Source organism: Schistocerca nitens, chromosome 6 (genome assembly GCF_023898315.1).
Source record: "Schistocerca nitens isolate TAMUIC-IGC-003100 chromosome 6, iqSchNite1.1, whole genome shotgun sequence".
Classification (NCBI taxonomy): domain Eukaryota; kingdom Metazoa; phylum Arthropoda; class Insecta; order Orthoptera; family Acrididae; genus Schistocerca; species Schistocerca nitens.
Window position 1 is genome coordinate 248,582,810 of NC_064619.1, and position 25,575 is coordinate 248,608,384.

Sequence of the window (25,575 nt, forward strand, 5' to 3'; positions counted from 1 at the left end):
TCCGTGCGTCGCTGCGGCCCGGTCCCAGGTCGACGGGCACGTGCACCTTCCGCCGACCACTGGCGACAACATCGATGTACTGTGGAGACCTCACGCCCCACGTGTTGAGCAATTCGGCGGTACGTCCACCCGGCCTCCCGCATGCCCACTATACGCCCTCGCTCAAAGTCCGTCAACTGCACATACGGTTCACGTCCACGCTGTCGCGGCATGCTACCAGTGTTAAAGACTGCGATGGAGCTCCGTATGCCACGGCAAACTGGCTGACACTGACGGCGGCGGTGCACAAATGCTGCGCAGCTAGCGCCATTCGACGGCCAACACCGCGGTTCCTGGTGTGTCCGCTGTGCCGTGCGTGTGATCATTGCTTGTACAGCCCTCTCGCAGTGTCCGGAGCAAGTATGGTGGGTCTGACACACCGGTGTCAATGTGTTCTTTTTTCCATTTCCAGGAGTGTAGCTCTGTCTCTTATGTTTTTGCCGGCCGCGGTGGTCTAGCGGTTCTAGGCGCTCAGTCCGGAACCGCGCTACTGCTGCGGTCGCAGGTTCGAATCCTGCCTCGGGCATGGATGTGTGTGATGTCCTTAGATTAGTTAGGTTTAAGTAGTTCTAAGTTCTAGGGGACTGATGACCACAGATGTTAAGTCCCATAGTGCTCAGAGCCATCTTATGTTTTCACGACTGAGCCGCTGAACTGACTTCTATGAAATCTGCTATGGAGATTGAGGGTGAAGTGGGTTATCAAACACATTTTTTACATGTTAAAAAATTATTAAATTTGTTGGGTAATTTGTATTTTGTACGATGTATAGCTACTTCAATAGCACGATGCATAATACATGCCCCTGCGCACGCCCCTCTACATTCGCTGTTCGGCAGCGACTCTGCACGTTGTAGTGACCGAATCGTGATAGGCTGCCAGAAAAAGGAAAACAGTCATCCAAGCATGACGTTGTTAAGTCTTGTAACTTGGGTAGAGGCGCACAGTACAAGCCGCTTTTCTCACTCCATGAAGAGCTCACATACATTCAGAAACCACTGATTTCACGTGTACTGATTGCGAATTGGGAGGTAAAAGGGACACATTACGTCTACAAGCAAACAGCCTCAAACGCCTTATGCAGACCCCCTAAAACGCCAAGCAAGGCAGAGTTCGGTAGAGTTCGAGAGTTCTAATGAACGGATGAGTTCCAGTCTCAGATGATCGACAGCCTACAGCAGATATGTGAGTGAGAAGTATAATCAATTAACCTTTGGCACTAAGAAGTACTTACAAAGCTTACCTGGACGAACCTCTTGGATCAGGTTACTGCTTTCCATCGTACATTTTTCTACATGTGCCTATGTCTGCATGTCACCTACATTGTGACGAGTACTTGAACCTAAGGTTTCGATTAGAACTATAGAATCTCACATTTCCATGGTTCTTGGTTTGTAGAACCATACAGTACTGTGTTTACCCGAATATTAGTCACGTTATAGCTCAGGGTGGTCATCTGTTCTTGTAACTGATTGGAGAATCTAGTAAGCCTCATCTACGTTCTTATAAATCCACTGTCTGTGCTCTTCTGCATGTTCCTTGCTGACATGTGATAAAGAAATCAGAAGCAAACCAGTAAGCCAGCCCATAATCTCATTTCGCCTGTAGTCTCCATATCTACCCCAACAACTGAGTCGTTCTGTACTGTCTTCCATCTTAGAGATCTGAAAAATATCAGCCTGACCCTGTCGCCATTTGCCTCTTGTGCAGAGTCGCTCATGTACCAAGAAACATATTTCCAAAAATCCTGCTTCATCTTTGATCCGAGCGTGAACTTCCGAGGTAAGTAGATCGCGACCCGTGTTGGGCTATGCCAGTATGCCACGCAACGTGCGTTGGGTCAGTTGGGGGAGGGGGGGGGGGGGGGAGGGATTGCAAGCTGTGCTTACCTGAACAGACAGAGATGTAAGGGCAGCTAAAGCTATTGCATATACAATAGCTTACTCACTCACCATCATTATTCATAACAAAACTACTGATTTGCGAGTGCAGCCAGGGATAACGGCTAATATGCAGCGTCAGGCCATACAAATAGTGAGACGTGGTACTTAAGGAAAGACAGGAGTCACCGTGGACGGGGCCGTGTTCAGTTACCGTTGGTTGCTCAGTTTCTTTTTTTTAAAAAATCACATACACTTTATTTGGAAACAATTGCAAATAAGGTTGACAATAAGGAACAATTATCAAATGACACAATGTCTAATAAAAAATTTCTTAAGCAAGTTGCACTCACAGCTGAAGACCTTACTGACCAGAAATTCAACTTATTTGTTGGCTGAAGGCCCCAATAGTAATAACTCAAAAACAATTTGACGGCTGAAGGCCTGGATAGCAAATTCTTAAGAACGAATTAACTTCTCCAAGAGGTACTAAAATAATATTAAAAAAACCATCATCAAATTTTCACTATTAACTGACAATATCCAACTGAATATTCTTAAGACTGATTGCATTCACAGATGAAGGCCTTATTGACAATTATCACAGTCTGACCAAATCAAGAGAAAGGATCGACCTGGGAAAGTGGCTCAACTTCGTAAACGATGAGACCGGCAGCCAAGAGCTGTATTCACTTAACCGGATGGCAACTCAACCTAGTGACAGTTTGAAAGCAGGCCAGCACTCTTGCAACATCTACCTACCGTCTAATAACCAACACAACGATGGAATAACCCAGGTAAGGCGGAACCGGCAGACAGCACTGCGTCTTCGGAATCCAGTGTTTAGAACATGCAGAAGCAGAAGGACCCACTACGACCAAAGTACAAAAGGTCTAAATATCCGAACCACAATCAAGCAGGCTGTCGAACTACACGCCTTACCGGTCAGCAGCGACAAGGCGAGGAAAGGTACTCTGCCGTGAAAATACGCTAACCTCCAGGGAAGTAACGTGTGTTAGCGGCCACTAGGCAGAAAAATACTGCTAGTTGAACTTCTTCAATAAACACAAGGAATTCAATCGTTAATAATAAAAGGTGGAGGAGGCTAATTAATTTCGCCATCTCCAAACACTCCACTCATTGCTCTTCGTCTCAGCAGCCCTGCTAGCAGCAACGTGCGAACAAACGGCGTGATCTCAAAATAGCGGAAGTTTCACAACTGGGTGAGTGTTCACTCAACTCAAACGTCCTGGGTTCGGTGAAGAATGAAGTTGTCGCCCTCGCAACTACAGCCCCTCGATCCGGCAGTGCCTGCGTGCCGCCAGCGGTCCCGGCATGGCCTCCCGCTGCCGGACCTCACTGCTGCTCCACCCCAACCGAACTCCCGACACACCCGATCTGGAAAACACTTGACGTCCTTCCAAAGGTAGTACTATTGTACTAGATATCGATAACCGCTGCTGCTACCACTCGTGGACAGACAACGCTAGCAAACATAGTGGTGCCAGTAAACACAAGAAGAATACAAGACGCCACTAACCCTATTACATGATGCCAACCTACCAACGGCACCAACGCAAGCCATAACACGGCTCAAATAGCATCATTACTGTCGTCGCAGAAGAATAACAAGGTGGCCAGATACGAATGCACGACTCAGGCATGCAGTCCCACGCATTCTACATGGATGTAAATCAGTCATATTTTGTACAGGTGTCGGACCCTTCTGACCACTGTCAAAGGTAATGTGAGAGCTGTACAGTATCAGGGCACAGGATACCTATTGTCCAGCCCTCCAATAAATCTTTTCTGCCAAGGGTTCGTCTTTCACGACGGTAATGCACGAATTCAGCGTCTCGAGGAGACAGTAATAAATGGAATGGCTGGTGGTGTTAAATCCAGTCTAGTCATCAAATATGGAGTGTCTAGATAACCTGCTTCTTGGATCGCTAGACAACATTCGAACAAATCGTATTAACGAGTTTTATTACAAAATGAAGAAATGCAATACTTAACTTTGTGTTACATAGATGTGTCGCAAGCAAAGGGCGACAGACAAAATGAGAAATCTTTTCAGTATAATAGTTCCGAAGTCCGTGTTACATAGACAGTACAAGTACAAGTACAAGTGATTAGAGTTGACGCTTCTGTCCAAGTTGCTAGTCTTGGTTCAAATGGTTCAAATGGCTCTGAGCACTATGGGACTCAACTACTGAGGTCATTAGTCCCCTAGAACTTAGAACTAGTTATACCTAACTAACCTAAGGACATCACAAACATCCATGCCCGAGGCAGGATTCGAACCTGCGACCGTAGCGGTCTTGCGGCTCCAGACTGCAGCGCCTTTAACCGCACGTGCTAGTCTTGAATCTGCTGTTCAAGTTGGCCGCGACCAGCCGGGCGCGGCGCTTGTGTCCTCTAGGGGCCGCTGCTGTCGCGTTGTCGTCCTGGAGAGGGGTCGGTCTCTGCTCTATCGCTCTATCTGCTCTATGGCTCGCGACTTGTGTGCCGGCGCTTGACTTTACGCCGTAACAGGTGGTATTAGCCGAAATGAACCCGACTGACCAATCAACGAATGTTATAAGAGAGGCGTTTGAAAAGTCTTTGCAAAGTCCGAGAGGTGGCACCACCGGCGCGTATCGAGGTCATGTTTAGTTAGTAGCATCTTTGGAAACAACTCACACCAAGTTTCAGCCATATTGGTCTATTTCTTTGTGTTTGGCATTCGTGTTAATCAAGGAAGTCGAGTGATAGTCAAAAAATGGACGAAAAAGAATTTCGTGTGGTGATTAAACTTTATTTTTTGAAAGGTAAAACGCCTCAGGAGACTAAAGAGATGCTTGATAAACTTTACGGTGGCTCTGCACCTCCGATTAGAACAGTTTATAAGTGGTTTCAAAATTTTCGGAGTGGCCATATGGTCACAAGTGATGCTGAACGTTCTGGACGCCCTGTGGAGGTTACGACTCCAGAAATCATTGATAAAATCCATGATATAGTGATAGATGACTGAAGAGTTAAGGTGCGTGAGATTGCTAGTGCTGTGGGCATCTCGAATGGATGGGTGCATAATATTTTGCATAAACATTTGGACATGAGAAAGCTACCCGCAAGATGGGTTACGCGATTGCTCACGCTTGACCAAAAACGGAATCGGAATGGTTTGAAGCTGTTCAGGAAGAATCTGCAGGACTTTAGGCGTCGTTTCTTCACTGTGAATGAAACATACATTACTATACTCCTGATTCCAAACAACAATCTAAACAATGGGTTACCAAGGGAGAATCTGCACCAAAACAGGCGAAGACCATTCCTTCGGCTGGTAAGGTTCTGGCGACTGTCTTTTGGGATTCGCAAGGGATAATCCTCATCGACTATCTGGAAAAGGTTAAAGCTATTACAGGTGCATATTTTTCATCGTTATTGGACCGGTTGAAAACCGAGCTGCGAGAAAAACACCGGCGATTGGACCGCAAAAAAGTCCTTTTCTATCACGACAATGCACTAGCACACACCTCAGGCAGTTGTGGTCGCAAAATTAATGGAAATAGGATTCCAACTCGCTTCACATCCCCCCTATTCTCCAGACTTGGCTCCATCTAACTACTGTTTGTTCCCCAGTTTGAAGAAATGGCTGGCGGGACAAAGATTTTATTCAAACGAGGTGGTGATTGCAGCAAATTTTGCAGACTTGGACAATTCCTATTATTCGGAAGGGATCAACAAATTAGAACAGCGTTGGACGAAGTGTATAATTCTAAAAGGAGACTATGTCGAAAAATAAAAAAGGTTTACCCCAAACACGTAAGTAGTTTTTTTTTCACAAACTTTTCAAACGCCCCTCGTATCTGGCTTTCGATAAAATTTCGCTCCCACAGCTTTACAAACATCTTTTACGTTAGATATGATACAACTGACTAAAAATGTTGGTAGGGACATTGTCAATGCTTAGGACAGAAACAAATACTGTAAATCAGTGCTGTTCACACGTCGGCGCACTAGACGCAGAAGAATCGTAGAAGATGGTGAAAGATGTTCAGATGTGTAATTGAACTTGACTATAGATGATGTAAGCAATTGCAAAAAACGTACTCTTTCGACGGATAGGAGTGTGTATGAAATATAAAAGAGGTTACTGTGGGGCTTGGAAGGTACAAGGGCTTGTTCATGTCAAGGGTGGGGGGCTGGATGGGGGGGGGGGGGGAGGATGTTCTGATGTGTGTTTAAATGGATAGTTTGTTGTTGTGATTTTCAGTCCGAATACTGGTTTGATGCAGCTCTACATGCTATTCTATCCTGTGCAAGCTTCTTCATCTCCGAGTAACTACTGAAACCTACATCCTTCTGAATCTGCTTAGTGTACTCATCTCTTGATCTCCCTCTACGATTTTTACCTTCCAAGTTTCCCTCCAGTCTCCCTTCATGCCTCAGAGTGTTTCCTACCAATCCATTCCTTCTTGTAGTCAAGTTGTGCCACAAATTTCTTGTCTCCCCAGTTCTATTCAGTACCTCATTACTTGCACGCTCTACCCATCTAATATTCAACATTCTTCTGTTTGCACCACATTTCGAAAGCTTCTATTCTGTTTTTGTCTAAACTGTTTATCGTCCACGTTTCACTTCCATTCATGACTACAGTCCAGACTAATACTTTCAGAAACGACTTCCTAACACTTAATCTATATTCGACGTTAACAAATTTCTCTTCTGCTGAAACGCTTTTCTTGGCAGTGGCAGTCTAAATTTTATACCCTCTCTACTTCGACCATCATCAGTTATTTTGCTGCCCAAACAGCAAAACTCAACTACTGTTTCAAGTGCTTCGTTTCCTAATCTGATTCCCTCAGCATCACCTGATTTAATTCGACTATTGTCAATTATCCTCGTTTTGATTTTCTTGATGTTCATCTTATATGCTCCTTTCAAAATACTGTCCATTCCGTTCGACTGCTCTTCTAAGTCCTTTGCTATCTCTGACAGAGTTACAATGCCATCGGCAAATCTCACAGTTTTTATTTATTTCCCCTGAACTTTAATTACTATTTCAAATTTTTCTATGGTTTTCTTCACTGCTTTTCAGTGTACACACTGAATGACGTCGGGGATAGGCTTCAACACTATCTCCGCTGCTTCCCTTTCATGCCTCTCGACTCTTATAACTGTTATCTGGTTTCTGTACAAGTTGTAAATAGCCTTTCGCTCTCTGTATTTTACCCCTGCTCCCTTTAGAATTTCAGAGAGAGTGTTCCAGTCAACATTGTCAAAAGCTTAGTAAATTAGAAACATCAGCTGAATGGATGTCAAGTAGCGGCATATTTCATTTCGCTAATGAGGAGAAAGTGTTTGTAGACGGGGACTCCACTGTGCATGTTTGGATCATGAACCCGAAGGCTTGCAATTCTTAACTAAATCCTTTATAACAAAAAAGCGTCAGTGGCGTGATCGCTGGCGAAGTAGCTGCGTACATTTTGCTGAAACGTGACGGAAATCACCTTTTAAGGCCCTGAAGTGGCCATTTTCTGCTTATTAGTCTTGCATGTGTGGTAAATGGTTCATTTCAAACATGATCTCCATAGAGCACATTTAGAATTACTTCGTAAGTCTTGTTCTGTGCGTTTCAGTTCCCTACAGAACGATAATGTGAATTAATTCTTTTAATATCCTATTTCGACTCATATAAGTTGATACAACGCTGGGAGGACAGTTTAAGGATAGTGAAGATGAGATTTAAAGAGGTGTGAACTGACAATTGACAGCGACGTTAACGTTTTCCTAAGAGAAGAGCGGCGCTTGACGCAGATCTTAGGAAGCTTTTATGTGAAACAGGATTACGGAAATGGAGACCGGTAATACCGGTGTAGCGCTGATGGGGGAAGACAACCTGTCCGGATGAGCCGTCATGAGAAACTAGTCTTCTGATAGCTTCAGTTACAGGTGGCGAACGACGAGGGACCCAGCCGCTACGGCATCACTGTAAATCCTTAATCCCTGGCCATTGACACCTTAAACTGATGGCGGGTTTTACCGACTGTCGAATACTTTTTAAGAAGCTAATTTTCACTTCCAGTTTTAGCAAACTGGATTTCCACTACCTGCATCGCGCACATAATAACGTCATTTAATATTTGAACGAAGCACTGACAACAATAAAAAACTGATTTAGGCATTCCTTCGTAGCAAATCGGAGACAGAAAATGCTAATATAGCATTAGTTTGCAAAGCCCCGCGGTGTGTGGATGTGAAATCGTACCGGAATTATGGAACTGCCTAGACTCCGTCACACACGCATAAGACTTGATGTAAAATTTTAATTGCTCAACGGAACCTCTATCTCAAAAATGACCCTAAGATGGAATCCTAAGTTAGGGAATTCCTATAAAATGCTACTGAATGACTATTTTTACTCAATCCACAAATAATAATAAATTGAAGTAAACTACAAGGTACTTCAAGTGAAATACAAATAAAGCTGAATTGATATTTTATTGTATTAAAAACAATGAACAGTAAAATATTCAGTAACATGACTGTTAGGAAAAGTGATTGCAAAAGAGGTATGAAGCAGTTGGGAGGGCAGTACCGTATCCTATCTGCACATTCAATCACCAATACGAATGCAACCTGCGGGCTTTCACATACAAAATGAGATGCTGAAATAATGTGGTAGCCCTCAACTACGCACCCTCCGACTCAGAGTTGCAATATTAAAAGCCTTGACTGGTTTCGTTGTCTAGGGGCTGGGATACGGCAACTCCGAACTTAGAATATTTTCAGAGCGCCACAATTTGCCCGTTACCTCACAAACCGACCAAATGTTTTAGTTACTTCAGTGGTTGACTGAATAATAAATGAAAACGGTACTATCACTGGAAATGTGGTTAATGGTATTGCAGCAACAATACATACTTTTGCAAACATCAACGGCCACCTATCACCAGTGCTGACGCATACTCTCCACCAATCTGCTGTGGCGTTAAGTCGGCTGTGTGTGAGGACTGCGACTCCATGAAGTCTCATCCACCATCTGAACACAGAGTTCCAGACAACTATAACCAGCAACTTTTCACCTTCCACATCCAAACCAAGACTGTCCATTTTGACGTGTCCCTGCCCCCGAATCTGCTGGTTGCACCACTCCGGCCGCAACCGCCAATCATGGAATATGTTACTTTTTTTCGCCAATTGCACGAAAACTGCCATATTTAATAAATTCCCATCACAGGGTGTCTCCAGACACGGGCCAATCAGAGCATATAATCCTGGCCAGTTTGTTCTAGAAATTCCCGTCTGAAGTCAGTAGTCGATGGACGAATCAGAGCGTTGTTTATACACTTCTGAATTTCCAGGAGCCTGGCCAACTTGATGAGAAGTCCGCGAGGCTTCTCTTCCCAACGCGTAGGTCCAGGCATTCCAATACCTGTGATTTCTCACCGTAAATTATTAGGTGAGAGCCAGCACTTGAGACTAATGCCCTCAGCCATCTATAGAGCAGAATAACGCGGACCCCCTCTTGGCCTGGCTGACAGGTGAGATCGGTGAGCCCTGTCAGGTGGGTCCTTGACACGCGGAAGTCGAAACAAAGCCTCTGAATGCCGAGTGGTCTCCCCTGGCGCTCTCTGAATTCTGTACGAACTGAACGTTCCCCACTCATTCTTGGATTGGAACAACAAGCCGCGACCAACAACCACTTTAAGTTTATAAAATCCATTCCCCAGCATTTAATAACGTCATGAGACTTTTAGCATGATGATACTAAAATGTCCTGCCTATCGCCAATAGTAACAGGGGGCAGATGAATTCAGCATATACACTGAAGCACCAAAGAAACTGGTATAGGCATGAATATTCAAATACAGGAATATCTAAACAGGCAGAATACGGCGCTGCGATCGGCGACGCCTATGTAAGACAAGCGTCTGGCGCAGTTGTTAGATCGGTTACTGCGGCAACAACGGCAGGTTATCAAGTTTTAAGTGAGTTGAACGTGGTATTGTAGTCGGCGCACGAGCGATAGGACACAGCATCTCCGAGGTAGTGATGAAGTGGGGATTTTCCCGTACGATCATTTTACGAGTGTACTGTGAATATCAGGTATCCGGTAAAACATCACATCTCCGACATCACTGCAGCCAAAAAAGATCCAGCTACAACGGGACCCACGATGACTGAAGATAATCTTTGAACGTGACAGAAGTGCAACCCTTCTGCACATTCTCGCAGATTTCAATGCTGCGCCATCAACAAGTGTCAGCGAGCGAACCATTTAACGAAACATCATCGACATGTGCTTTAGGAGATGAAGGCCCACTCTTATACCCTTGTTGACTGCACGACACAAAGCTTTACGCCTCGCCTGGACACATCGACACCAACATTGGACTGTTGATGACTGTAGACATGTTGCTGGTGGGACGAATCTCGCTTCAAATTGTATCGAGCGGATGGACGTGCATGGTTATGGAGACAACCTTATGAATCCAGCGACCCTGCATATCAGCAGTGGACTGTTCAAGCTGGTGGAGGTTCTCTAACGGTGTGGGGCGTGTGCAGTTGGAGTGATATGGGACCCCTGATACATCTAGATACGACTCTGGCAGGTGACACGTACGTAAGCATCCTGTCTAATCGCCTGTATCCATTCATGTTCTTTCTGCATTCCGAAGGACTTGGGCAGTTCCAGCAGGATAATGTGACATCCCACATATCCGGAATTGCCACAGAGTTTAAACAGTTCCCATGGCCACCAAACTCCCCAGACATGAACATTATTGAGATATCTGGGATGCGCTGCAACGTGCTGTTCAGAAGAGATCTCCACCCCCTCTTACTCTTACAGATTTATGGACAGCCCTGCAGAATTCATGATGTCAGTTCCCTCCAGCACTACTTCATACGTTAGTCGAGGCCATGCCAAGTCGTATTGCGGCTCTTCTACGTGCTCGTGTGGACCATCACGATATAAGGCAGCTGTACCAGTTTCTTTGGCTCTTCAGTGTAAATGGAAGGAGGCAAGCCAGACGCCTTGTAATCTTTCATAAGCTTCTATGGAAACGCACGGGAACTAATCTCGCTAATGAGTGAATGGTGAGGTTTCGCGTTCTGGTCTTCGATGGTCGTGACCGATCGTCGAGTCATTCTCTGCCAATGGCGTCGTCGGATGCGGTATGGTGGGGCATGTGGTCAGCACACAGTTCTCTCGGCCGTTGTTGGTTTCTTGAACTTGGAACCGCTGCTAATCATCCGAGCAGTTCTTCAGTTGGCCTCACGAGTCTGAGTGTACCTTTTCTAGACCTCTAACCAAGGAAACATCTCTGAAGCGCTGGGTATCGAACCCGGTTCCTCCACAGGACAGTCAGTCGCACTGACGATTCAGCTACAGAGACCACCAGTCTCGCTAATAAATGGTAACAATGCTCGCATGGCGCTGGAGACAGAAACTTGGCTGAAACTAGATGTCAATAGCAATGAAATTTTAAACTTCGACAGGAATGTACATCGCAAACATAGATTGAACACTGGTGGCGGGGGCGTGTTTATATCAATAAAATACGATAATACCCAGTGAGATTAGTACAAATTCAGAATATGAAATAACTTTGATGAAAACTGTTAAAGGTGGATGCAAGATGGTCATTGGATGCTTCTACAGACTCTCTGCCTCTGTAACGGAACATCTGGGGAGATGCGGGGGAGGTTTGAAGAATACTTCGCACAGTGCTATAACTGTCATAATATAGTTTTAGATGGAGATTTTTAACTTAACAACAACAGATTGGGAGACTCAAGCGATTAGGACGAGTTGGAGGGACACAGAATCGAATGAAATTGTTCTATGTGCTTTATCCGAAAAACGATTCGTGAAGGTAACACCAGCTGGTGGCAAACAGACGCGAACTTTTCGAATCAGATAGCGTATAACAGGCAATCTGTGGTTACGGGACCGTAACAGCATCACTGAATACGATTGTAAATAGGAGTACAAAGAAAGGTAGGAAAGTCTTTTGTTTAGCAAGAGTGACGAGAGACAGATTTGAGAATACCTGATAGGTTAACAAGAAAGTTTCATCTCCATCACTGACAATACTGAGCATCAATGGACAAAGTTTAAGAGCATCGTGCAATTCGCTTTCGAGAGATGGAAAGGATCCAGCGTGGTTCAACAACCTGGTGAACAGCTGCTACGAAAGAAGCAAAGAGAGTTTCGCTGTAAATTTAACCCTAGCCAAAGCTTCACAGATAAATTAGCGTATCGAGAGCTAGGAGTGAAGCGTTCAAAGAATTCTAAAGCAGCATTCTATTTACCAACTTTAAAAAAAATTACTAAGAAGTTTTGGTCTTATCTTAAATCAGTAAACGGATCGAAACCGTCTGCCCAGAGACAAAGTGACTACAGTGGCACTGAAACGTGGAACGACACAGAAATGGCCCAAATGCTAAACGTCTTTTTCCAAAAATGTTTCAAAAGTCGACCGTAGTTCTTCCTTTAAATCATCATACGAACGAAAAAATGAGAGATACTGAAATAAGTAACCAAGGGATAGAAAAGTAACTGAAACCGCTCATCAGAGAGAAGGGCACTGGATCTGACGGGATATCATTTCGATTCTGCACAGAATGTGCTAAAAGATTCTAGCAACTGTGTGCCATAGTTCTCTAGAGGAGCGACACGTTTCTAATGATTGAAAAAATGCACAGGTTTTCAAGAAGAGTCGTCGAACAGACGCACAAAACTATATGCCTGTACCTCTCACATCGGACTGTTATAGAAATTTGGTATAGATTTTATACTCGCGTATAACCACATTTCTGCAGTCTGTAAATCTCCTCTATAGAAATCAACATGGATTCCATTGTGTGAAATGCTGATAGCTCTGTTCGTCCACGAGACCCAGAAAGCAGTAGATACAGGTGCCCAGGTAGATGCTGCGTTCCTTGACTCCGGAATGCGTTTGATACAGTTCCGCACAGCCACATAATGACCAACATACTAGCGTATAAAAATCAAACCAACTGTGTTTGTAGCAAACAGAATACAGCATGTCATTGTAAACAGAGAGGAGTTTTCTGACATAAAAGTAAAGAAGGCCGTGCACCAAGGGAATGTTACAGTACTATTACTTTTCACAATACATATAAATGACCCAGTACATAACGTCTAAAGTTCCACGAGGCCTTTCGTGGATAATGCTGTTGTATACAGACAAGTATCAACGCTAGAAAATTGTAGCGAAATGCAGGAAGACCTGCTGAGGATCGACACTTGGAACAGGGAGCGGCAGTTGACTCTCATCAAGAAACATAACGTATTGCGAATGCATAGACAGGAAGACCCATTCCTGCAGAACAACCGCTGGAAGCAGTTACTTCCATAAAATATCTAGGACTATGCGTACGAAACGATTTGAAGTGGAAGGGACACATAAAATTAATCGCCTGTAAGCAGCTGCCAGCCTGAGATTCATTGGGAGAATACTCAGGAAACGTAGGCCATCAGGAAAGAAAACAGCTTAAAAAAACAATCGTTCGACTAATATTTGAATACTGCTCGTCAGTATGGGAGATGTAAATGAAAGGGTTGAGAGAGGAAACAGAGAAGTTCCAAAGAAGAGAAGCACTGTCTTGACAGACACGTTCGTCGTAGGTCGCACGTTGATTTCTGCGGTTATTTCATGTAGTGTGCCTCGTCTTAGCAATGATAACTCTACGCAGACAACGCTCCTCTCGGTCGTTAAGTGAAGGCTGTCGGCCGCAACTTTGTCCGTGGTGAGAGGTAATGCCTTAAATTTGATATTCTTGGCACACTTTGACACTGTGGATCTCGGAATACTGAAAAAAAATGGTTCAAATGGCTCGGAGCACTATGGGACTTAACATCTGAGGTCATCAGTCCCCTAGAACTACTTAAACCTAACTAACCTAAGGACATCAGACACATCCATGCCCGAGGCAGGACTCGAACCTGCGACGCAGCAGTCGCGCGGTTCCGGACTGAAGCGCCTAGAACCGCTCGGCCACTGTGGCCGGCTCGGAATACTGAATTCCCTAACGATTTCCAGAATGGAGTACCCATTACCATTTCGCGTTCATTTTCTGTTAATTTCCGTCGTGCTGCCATAATCACATGAGAACCCTTTCCACTTGAACTACCTGAGTACGAATGACAGCTCCGCCGATGCACTGCTCTTTGATAACTTAGGTACACGGTACTACCACCATCTGTATGTGTGGATATCGCTAGCCCACGACTTTTGTCACCACCGTGTATGTTCACCCCCATTCGAATGTTTAGTTTCATTTACGCGCCGTCAACATTCTTCGTTTACTTACGACGATTTACAACAGCTTTCTCGAGTGTTTCAAATTTAGTTAATGTTAATATTCGCAAACACTCTTAGCAAACATTTTAAAAAATATTTGTTCAAAAATACTTTCGGTGACTCATCACATAGGTATGAGTTGATTCTCAAACATTAAGGGGAGGTTTACTATCTTTGACCGGAAAAAAGGATGTTCTTTGAGAATTTTTTTCTCTGGATGTGCTATAGATATCAATGTCAAATTTGGTCAGAGTGTTTATTGATATTTCCTCTACAAACCGGAAGTTTTTTCGACCGAAAATTTCGAAGAGCAAAGGCGGAAGTGCCGTCAGAACGAAACAAAATTTCGATGTAGACCTCCACGCGCGGTATGTCACAGGTCAGCCGGCTCGTCTGAAATCAAAATTGAATTGACGTTAGCGAAGTGTATAAGGTTCTTTAGGAGTTGTACCTCGCTTAAGTTATTTGGACCATAGGAAACAAAATGGCGGCCATTTGCAAAAATAGGGATTTTTTCATCGATTTTTCGACTTCGTGGGCCAAAGAAAAATATTTATAGTTGATAGATCGGAATAAAAGTGGTACAATTCCTAGACAATTTAGTTAGCTTCGTCGGAAACAAAGAATCATGCCAATCGGTTCAGTAAATTTGAAGTTACCATACCGCGAGATAAAAAAGAAAAAGTCATTTCGAGAAAAACACGTTTGAAGGTTTGACTACATATAAATGCAACGTACGTTCAGTCTGGTATTCCTGGTCCATAAACTAGTCCTTCCTCTTCCTCATAGAGGGCGTTTTGCTCGATCTGGGCCATCCTGCGCTGCTCCTTAGCCGCTCGTACGGCCGGTGACAAGGGGTTCTCGGCCATTTGAATCTGGTGGTCGTCCGAATGCTTGGCGAACTGCGTCGAATAGAGTCCCAGGGTGACGTCCATCGTTGTCATGGTCTTCAGAATTGCTGAAGACCCTTCGCTGAAGCTGCTCACTGCCAGGAAAGTCGTAATCTCCACAGTATTCGCACCAGAGTGCAAAAGCTTGGGGGCTAACTTCCAAACACACGCGTTCAAACTTACATTTGAATTTTGTGTGTTTCCCCCCAAGCACCAGTACAATAACTCGTCCTCCGAAAGAAAAAGTCTGGTGTGTGAAAAAGGCCGATTTCAGGCAGGTGCATTTTTGGTTCAACCGCGAGTAACAAACATTTCCGTTCCGTATTTGGAAAAACCGTTTCAGGGGTAGATTCTAAACACTTTTATGGATTCAAAAACGCAGTTTAAAAAAATCGATTTTTTAACCAAAAGATAGTAAACCTCCCCTTTAAGTAATGTAAACAATCATTTATTTCTCCATTTTAAAAAGTTATAAGTTTAAATCGCTTGAAGGTAGCATATATCGGCTGTGTTGTACAGAAGGCAAACCGGAAAAATGCGAGCAACAGAATGGTGAACTCTCAAACCGCTACTATATGCCTCACATGCTCAATACATATTGGTCACAACAATACTGTTCGTCAATAATTGTAGTGTTGGCAAGAGACAACACTGGCCCTCAGACAGTCATTATATTGACGTATTGACAGTAATATTGAACGTGAGGGGGTCTCTTTAACTTCAGTTTTGCAGTTGCAGATGATAGGCACGAATCGTCTGTAGTCAGCACAGCACGAATTGGACGAAACTCTCAAAACCCTTGACAACAGAGCCCCGAGCTCACAAAGCCTTTTACAGCCTTTACGGCCAATATGAAAGTAGTATTCATGTAGCGAGCCGAGCAGTGGCGGAAATATCAGAAAATGGATCCCGTGGGGTGGGGAGTACAATGCGAGCAGCTCGCTCTCTCCCACAAATTTCTTCCGCGGACCGCCAGTTGCCCACCTGTGCGGCAAGCCGTCGGCACACGGAACGTGCAATCGAACGTGCCGTGTTCCTGACGTCATAGCGAGGGAGAAGCACGTTGGGGACTCTTTCCAAACGTGCAGGGCAATATCTAGCATGGCAGATATTCTGAGCGTGCGTTTGGAAGTAGATGAATGAGATGGAAGAATGCTACCTAAGTCAGATGACGCCATCTTTCTTTTGTACAGAGTCACGAGACGCCATTTTTACTTTCAGTTGAAGCACTTATGTGTATATGCCGTTCCTAAGCAGCAGTAAATTGCAGGTCACACGAAAACCGCCGTTTATTGTACGATTTCTTGTAAGAAAAAGACGGGAAACGTCACATTGGTGGTTAAAGAATTAATGTAGCTTGCGTAGTATGAAAGTATGCCGTTTCAAGGCAACGGGATATTAAGGATCCATAAAAAAATCATTGTTCTAGGTACGATTTGTTACAATGAAATGTCAGTCAGTAACATATCTACGATTAAAGCTTTCAGAAAAGGGAAAGATTGAAAGTATGATCGTAAACTGTTTATGATCACTGTAGCGTAGTGAGAAACGATACAGGCTACTACTGTAATACATGATGTGTTGATAGTTTGAATCCCCACTACATCCAAATTCCTTTATTAACTTTCGCCTTTTCTAATAGATTCTGATACTTTCTTATTAGTTTAATAGAAGAATATTCTATGGTACTGGATGTTACGTAAATGCGCACTTTCTTAGGGGTGAGTTTCTTCCATTTGCTTTATGCACAAGACAGCTTCTGCTACTTGCAGTGAGACATTTTGCACCCTCTCGCTTCTAGTTTTGTGTTTCATATGTTGTAATGATTATGATACTGAACAGGAACAGTGGTCAAGTAAGACTGACGTCAGGGTTTTGCTAAAAAGTGAGAATGATGAAATAATTTTTATCTTACGTGGAGAACTATTGTAAATTTGCGTCGCACTATTTGTAATTGGACCTTCATAAGCCGATGTCCTTACTGACTGAACATAGCACTCTTCTCTTTGCCTAATATCATGTTGAAATTTTTACTTCTGTGTACTACAGACAGAACAAGGCGGTTAGGATATGGACAAAGAGGAAATGCTCCTTTTAATAGAGCTAACGTAGGAGTTTTACGCCGTATATTTCGTAAACAGTGTGATATACGAGCCAGGTACAATCGATAACTGCCAGTGGAGCGCACTGCTATCGCGCATAACACACTGAGCAACGTATGCCGTACGCACAAGTCGCACGTTGGCGTTGAAAAGCACGGACGGTGTGTCGACAGCATTAGAGGTTCGAGAGGCTATGTGCCGACACAGGGTTTCACCTTTTCCCTTCTCTCATCGTCATCATGCAACACCAATGTAATTTATACTTTACGTGCATTCCTTACACTTAATAAATGCACATACAGCACACTTCTCATATATTCACGAGGAAATGGGACATTGTGCCTCCCCCCCCCCCCAAATTCTATAAGTCCCTCCAGATCCTAGAGCGTCATGCACTCTTCCACGCCTTCCGTATATGCCTCCCGTCCCCCACACGGATCCTCTATGACCTCATTCCTTTCCCCCATCTGCTCCTACTCCTCGAACATATCTGTATACTCTACACCTTGATCCCCCTCACCCCCTGGTTGCTCCACTCCTCTCCCATCCCCACCCCCTGCCACGTCTTCACTGTTGTGTCCCCCCTACCCTCCATCTCTACACCCTTCATCTCCTTTCCCAAGGTGGCTTCCATCAACTCCCCCTCCCGGCTGATACCCTCTCTCCCTCCATTTATCCCTCCTATCAAGTCTGATCCTCATCCCCCCTCCTTTCCTCTGTCCTTTTCCTGGACTCCTCTCCCCCCCCCCTTCCATTCTCTTTTTGCCCCACCTACCCTCGCTCTGCCCCCTTCTCTCCCCCGAGTTCTTTTGCATTTCCCTCCTCTGCCTTTTCCCATTCCCTCTCGCGTCTGCTCTGCCCCCCCCCCCCTTATGAGTCCTCTACCTCCTTCGGTTCCACCCCTTTCGTTTTTCCTCTCCTCCCTCCTTGTTTCCCCCTCATCTGTCCAGGTCCCCCCCCCCCCCCCCCGCCACACCATCTGCCCTTGGCTATGGTGTGTCATCTTTGTGCCAACATTTTAGTGCAGTGTTTACAGTGAGTGTTCAGTGTTGTGTGTCTTTTCCGAAGTGTTGCGAACGGACATCATACTGTCGCTGGATGTGATTTTATATCTCTTGCAAACAGAAACCAGACTGTCGCCATGTTGTTTTAATTGTCTGTCTACTATGTTACCTGTCTGCTTCCTGTGTATTTTATTAGCATTGCCAAGCCTTTGTTTTATGTTTTAACTTTCCACAATTTTCCGCCGTTTTACAATTTACGTCACCGTTTTATCGCCTGTTTTTATTTGTTATCTTCTTCTTACGTTTTAACAAGTCTGTAGGCTGCAGAGCAGCGTACTAAGCTGCTACCAGCCCGCCCCCTTAGGGAGGAATTGAAATTCAATAAAGGAAAGAAAAAAAAGAGACAATGTGCGCTGAGGAAGAATGTCTTTTCCGCTGGGTGGTGAACTCGCCCCAGTGAGATAACCCTGTCAAACAATACTATGGGACATTTACATCTTTTTGCTTAGTGCAATTATGTCAAGTAGTGTCGATTCAAATGGTTAGGCAGGTGTACTTTAAGCAGTTAGAAAACGGGACGCGTTAGCAAACGTTGACATGACGATCTACGAATTTCATGAGGTCGCTTCCTGCCGTTTGGGGCCAACGAGATATACGGTCCCTGCAACGAACTTACGACGTCACACTAGTAGGCATGTCCACCCCACTTCACGAACGCTCTGCTCCGTGCAGTTCCCACTGGAAATCAATATTAAATTGAAAAGGTATTAATTTTGTCGTGTACTCTCGAGAACTTGCATGTATTTAAATGCACAGTCAAGAATTATTAAACTCGTCTGCAATAGTTACTCCCCACCGGAGACGGCTGCTGGCACATGCTGTGACGTAAGCGCCACAGTCTCTATTTCTAGTGGGCCTCGCTGATTTTTCACATTGAGGAGCCATTTCGACACGTCAATCATAAAATAAGTTCTGCGGCATTTCGGAGATGTGTCACGTCAAGTAAAACCAATAGCTCCTTAAATCACAAGCAGAAAGCCTGAGGCCCGCAGAAAGCAAGACGCCATATTGTACATGTCTTTTTCGGTAGATGCCCATATTCCATGGGTTTTATGTTGTATACAAGGTGTCCCACTCAAACTTCCCTGATTTCGAGGACCCAGGAGAGAAAAACCACAGTATATACGACAATGAAAAATGCACCACATTGTAGAGCATCTCAAAGAATTTATATTCCCGCGTCAGACGTGCCAAGTATCGTCGCCAGAGTGTAGTATGGTCGCATGAAGTGAAAATGGCGACTCCACAGCAATGCGTGCAAACAGTAGTGTGGTTTTCAGAAACAAAATCGCCGATTACTGTGAAAAGAAATTATCGTTGTGTGTATGAATGTGCTCCACCTGTTTTGAAAACAATTAAGGAATGGTATAGGAAGCTTCTGGCAACAGGAAGTGTTCTGAAACATTCTGGCGGTGCACATTACGGAGTTTCAGAAGAGACAGTGGAGGGCATCAGACAAATGTTTCTCAAAAGCCCACGTAAGTCAATTCATCAAGCATCAAGGCAACATTCCATCGTGTAGTTCACCAGCGTCTTCGTATGTGTGCATACAAAGTGTAAATTCTGCAGCATCTGACGCTGAACGACAAACCACACCGACAACACTTTGCCGCGGATATGCTGCAGCATATTGATATGGATGCCAGCTTCCTGGAAAGATGTTTATTCTCAGATGAGGCAATCTTTCATCTATCAGGAAGGGTTAATAGGCATAATGTTCGGATTTGGGGGTCGCAAAATCTGCACGTTGTCATTGAACATGTTTGTGATAGCCTAAACTAAACGTCTGGTGCGGGCTAATGCACGACAGGATTGTTGAACCGTTCTTCTTTGCGGAACAAACGTTGAATGGGTCAGTGTATCTGGACATGTTGCAGTTTGTGTACCCTCAGATACAAGACTTGCAACCCAGCATCATTTTTCGACAAGATGGAGCTCCACTGCATTGCTCAACGGCTGTCATTGCTCAACGGCTGTTTGCAATTTCTTGGATAGGAAATTTCCCAATCATTGGATCGGACACGGAGGATCCATTTCCTGGCCACCACATTCACCCGACATTACGCCACTTGATTTCTTCATGTGGGGATTCGTGAACGACCACGTGTATGCGACCAAAGTGGATATTATTCGTATGTTGCGACATTGTATCACTAATGCGATTGCAACAATAACAGAGGAAATGTTACAAAGAACTTGGCAATATAGACTAGATATTCTCCGTGCTACAAATGGTTCACATGTAGAGTTGTACTGATGATAAATAAATAAATTCTTCGCGATTGTTTACAATGTGGTGAATTTTTCATTGTCGTATCTACTGTGTTTTTTCCTGGGTCTTTGAAATCAGGGAGGTTTAAGTGGGACACCCTGTGTATGCTGTTTCTAAGCACCAGCACATTGAATGTCACGATAATGAATCATTATTGGTACGATCTGTTGTAACAAAACTACGGGAAACGTTATATTAGTGGTTAAAGAATTTTCGTACTTAATTGTCATCGCATTATAACTTTCACGTTAACCATTTTCAGGTAACGGCACATTAAATATTCATGAAAAACGTGTCGTTCTCGTTAGAATTGGTTATAATTAAATCAACAAAGCTATAGTCTAGCGCAGAGTCTGGAGGCACCATAGTACAGTGCAGAGATAAGTACGGTATACGGTTCTCCAAAAGATTAAGGTATACTTTCATAAGAAATTAATATAAATAATTTCTGTAATACTCAATGTTACGTGAATACAACTGCGTTTCCTGCCAGGAAATTGTTTATTCGATACGGTGAAGTTTTATAAGCTGATGTCGTCACTTGGTCCAACGATGTTCCAGTGCCTTGATCCCATTTCGAAAATGAGTTTCCTCCAGGCCTGCAAAATAGTTGTCAACTCCAGCTATCAATTCTTTGTTTGAAGTGAATCTTGTCCAATAAGAAAAATTTTCACTTTTGGGCAGAGGAATGAAGTCTGACGGAGCCATATCAGGTGAATAAGGTGGGTGTGGCAACAGTTCATACCTTAGTTCGTGTAATTTTGCCATGGTGATGGCACATGTGTGAAGGCGTGCATTGTCTTGAAGGAAGATCACTTTCTTCCTTGCTAAACCTGGCTTTTCATCGCGTATCTGTTGTTGCAATTTGTCCAGGAGGTTAGCATAGTATTCTGCATTAATTGTTTGCCCAGCGCGGAGGTAATCTACAAACAGAATCCCCTTCGCATCCCAGAATACTGATCTCATGACCTTTCCCGCCGAAGGAATTGTCTTTGCTCTCTTTGGTGGCGGAGAAAAAGCATATTTCCACTGCTTTGACTGTTATTTTGTCTTTGGGGTATAGTAGTGCACTCAAGTTTCATCTCTGGTCACAAACCGGCGCATAAAATCTTGTTTTTTCCCCTAAAACGGGCCAAACATTGTGCGGATATGTTCATTCTCATGCATGTTTTCACAGCTTTAACTGATGTTTTGTCTCTTGGGCATAGCAGTGCACCCAAGTTTCATCTGTAGTCACAAACTGGCGCAAAAATCTTGTTCATTTCTCCTAAATCAGGCCTAACATTGTTCCGATGTGTCCATTCTCATGCGTTTTTGATCCAGCGTCAAGCGTTGCAGCACCCATCTTGCAGATAATTTTTTCATTTCTAATTCTTCAGTTAAAGTGTGTTATGCCCTTTCAGATGACATCTGGCAAGCGTGAGCAATTTCACGCACTTTCACTCGGCGATCCTCCATGACCACTTTGTGCACTTTTGCAATGACTTCTGGAGTAGTGACATATCTTGGCCGACCACTGCGCGGATCGTCATTTAAATTCATTTGTCCACTTGGCGACTTTTGAATATGAAGAAGCAGAGCTCCCCAGTGTATTCTGGAAATAGGTATGAATGTCCTTTGCTTTCATACCTTTCTCTACGAAGTACTTAATCACTTCTCGAATCTCGATTTTTTCCATCTTCGCAAATCACTACGCGGGGACAACAACAGAGCCACGTCACCGCCACAGCTCTCTTCCAAGAGCACTGACGTGGCACATGTTTACAGGCAACAGTCCACTGAATATCACGTGAACAACTCGTTGCGTTAGCGCTGACCTCTCGTGGTGATTCCGAGATCTTTTCAAACCACCTTCGAACACTTTCCTTAACGAACTACACTACAGGCCATTAAAATTGCTACACCAAGAAGAAATGCAGATGATGAACGGGTATTCATGGCGTGTACAGGTACAGCTGCCCATGCAGCTTCATCACGATACCACAGTTCATCAAGACTAGTGACTGGCGTATTGTGGCGAGCCAGTTGCTCGGTCACCATTGACCAGACGTTTTCAATTGGTGAGAGATCTGGAGAAATGTGCTGGCCAGGGCAGCAGTCGAACATTTTCAGTATCCAGAAAGGCTGCAACATGCGGTCGTCGTGCATTATCCTGCTGAAATGTAGGGTTTCGCAGGGATCGAATGAAGGGTAGAGCCACGGGTCGTAACACATCTGAAATGTAGCGTCCACTGTTCAAAGTGGCAACGGCCTTGCCGCAGTGGATACACCGGTTCCCGTGAGATCACCGAAGTTAAGCGCTGTCGGGCGTGGCTGGCACTTGGATGGGTGACCATCCAGCCGCCATGTGCTGTTGCCATTTTTCGGGGTGCATTAAGCCTCGTGATGCCAATTGAGGAGCTACTCGATCGAATAATAGCGGCTCCGGTCAAAGATAACCATCATAACGACCGGGAGAGCGGTGTGCTGACCACACGCCCCTCCTATCCGCATCCTCAACTGAGGATGACACGGAGATCGGATGGTCCCGATGGGCCAGTTGTGGCCTGAAGACGGAGTGCAACTGTTCAAAGTGCTGTCAATGCGAGCAAGAGGAGACCGAGACGTGTAACCAGTGGCACCCCATACCATCACGCCGGGTGATACGCCAGTATGGAGATGACGAATACACGCTTCCAATGTGCGTTCACCGCGGTGTCGCCAAACCCAGAACCTGGATTCATCCGAAAAAATGACGTTTTGTCTTTCGTGCACCCAGGTTCGTCGTTGAGTACACCATCGCAGGCGCTCCTGTCTGTGATGCAGCGTCAAGGGTAATCGCAGCCATGGTCTCCGAGCTGATAGTCCATGCTGCTGCCAACGTCGTCGAAGCGTTCGTGCAGATGGTGGTTGTCTTTCAAACGTCCCCATCTGTTGACTCTGGGATCGAGAGGTGGCTGCACGATCCGTTACAGCCATGCGGATAGGATGACTGTCGTCTCGACTGCTAGTGATACGAGGCCGTTGGGATCCAGCACGGCGTTCCGTATTACCCTCCTGAACCCACTGAGTCCATATTCTTCTAACAGTCATTGTATCCCGACCAACGCAAGCAGCAATGTAGCGATACGATAAACAACAATCGCGATAGGCTACAATCCGACCTTTATGAAAGTCGGAAACGTGATGGTACGCATTTCTCCTCCTTACACGAGCCATCGCAACAATGTTTCACCAGGCAACGCCGGTCATCTGCTGTTTGTGTTTGAGAAATCGGTTGGAAACTTTCCTCATGTCAGCACGTTGTAGGTGTCGCCACTGGCGCCAAGCTTGTGTGAATGCTTTGAGAAGCTAATCATTTGCATATCACAGCATCTTCTTCCTGTCAGATAAATTTCGCGTTTGTAGCACGTCATCTTCGTGGTGTAGCAAATTTTAACGGCCAGTAGTGTATATGGTTTGTGAGCCAAATAAAGCCGACAAGTCCACTGGAGAGCGCTGAGAGCGCAAAATCACGTTAACCAACTCGTCGCGTGTGCCAACGGCGCTGTGCCTCGTGACGTTGGAAATCTCGTCTGCGTGCACATGAATAGTTGCCTTGCCCTGTGTGCCGAAGGGAAGGGGAGTGGGATTGCGAGCGCCGTGGGCAGAGCGCAGCACAGGACATACGCAAACAGGTCTGGCGGAGCAGACAATGACCGCGACACACGATAGCCTGTGTGCAGGCAGCGCTCGTCCGCTGGTTCCGCTGTACAGCACAGCCACGCGAAAACACTTCATGTAGATTTTTGTCTCTCCTTGTGGTTGATAGTCGGCTGGACATCTGCCCTTCACATACGCAACAAAATGAAACAAGCACAGCCGTCGTTTTAATGTTTGTTTTATTATATTGCAACCAGTTTCGGTGACTCAGTACACCAACCCAGGCCTTAACTGACGCTGAGGGGCTGATCTCCAGTGGTGTACACGACCCCGTCAGTCGCCTACATCTGTGAACTGGCTTCCGTAGAATTCTGCAATTGCTTTTGTAGTATTCTACGGAATCCAGGCGACTGATGGAATCGTTTATACGATTGGATATCACATCCTCAGCGCCTCTTAAGGCCCGAAGATTGTGTATTGAGTAACCGAAACTGGTTGCAATATGTAAGTAGGCTGTTTATGTTTTCTTATTGGCAACGTTACGTAGCGCTCTGTATGAAAATCACTGGCTGTGCTGTGTGCAGTCTGTGGCTAGTTTGCATTGTTGTCTGCCATTGTAGTGTTGGGCAGCGGCAGCTGGCTGTTAACAGCGCGTAGCGTTGCGCAGTTGGAGGTGAGCCGCCAGCAGTGGTGGATGTGGGGAGAGAAATGGCAGAGTTTTGAAATTTGTAAGACTGGATGTCATGAACTGCTACGTATGAGTTTTCAACACTATTAAGGTAAATACATTGTTTGTTCTCTATTAAAATCTTTCATTTGCTAATTATGCCTATCAGTAGTTAGTGCCTTCCGTAGTTTGAATCTTTTATTTAGCTGGCAGTAGTGGCGCTCGCTGTATTGCAGTAGTTCGAGTAACCAAGATTTTTGTGAGGTAAGCGATTTGTGAAACGCATAGGTTAATGTTAGTCAGGGCCATTTTTTTTTGTAGGGATTTTTGAAAGTCAGATTGCGTTGCGCTAAAAACATTGTGTGTCAGTTTAAGCCCAGTCACGTATATAATTTTTCAAAAGGGGACGTTTCAAATACAACAAAATAACACCAAAACGACGGCTTAGGTGTTCCCTTGTATTCCGTACTGCATGCAGAGGTCCACAAGCTTTGACACGGATGGAGATCAACGCCCTCCCCCACTAATACTTTTCTTAACTTTCATGTTCATAAGCGTTGAAACTATGTATGTAACTGAAGTGGTTCTTTCGAACCCAGAGTCGGAGTGGGAGGCTGGGTATTTTTTCATATGGTTCAAATGGCTCTGAGCACTATGGGACTTAACTGCTGAGGTCATCAGTCCCCTAAAACTTAGAACTACTTAAACCTAACCAACATAAGG

At 44.7% G+C, this 25,575-nt stretch overlaps 1 long non-coding RNA gene and 1 pseudogene across 1 annotated transcript in view; both read left to right on the forward strand.

Moving 5' to 3' along the window:
• Positions 1-25,575, forward strand: part of LOC126262925 (uncharacterized) — a 435,349-nt gene that overhangs the window by 347,014 nt on the left and 62,760 nt on the right. The gene's annotated exons all lie outside the window — the stretch shown is intronic.
• On the forward strand, positions 22,807-22,923 carry LOC126263884 (5S ribosomal RNA; annotated as a pseudogene).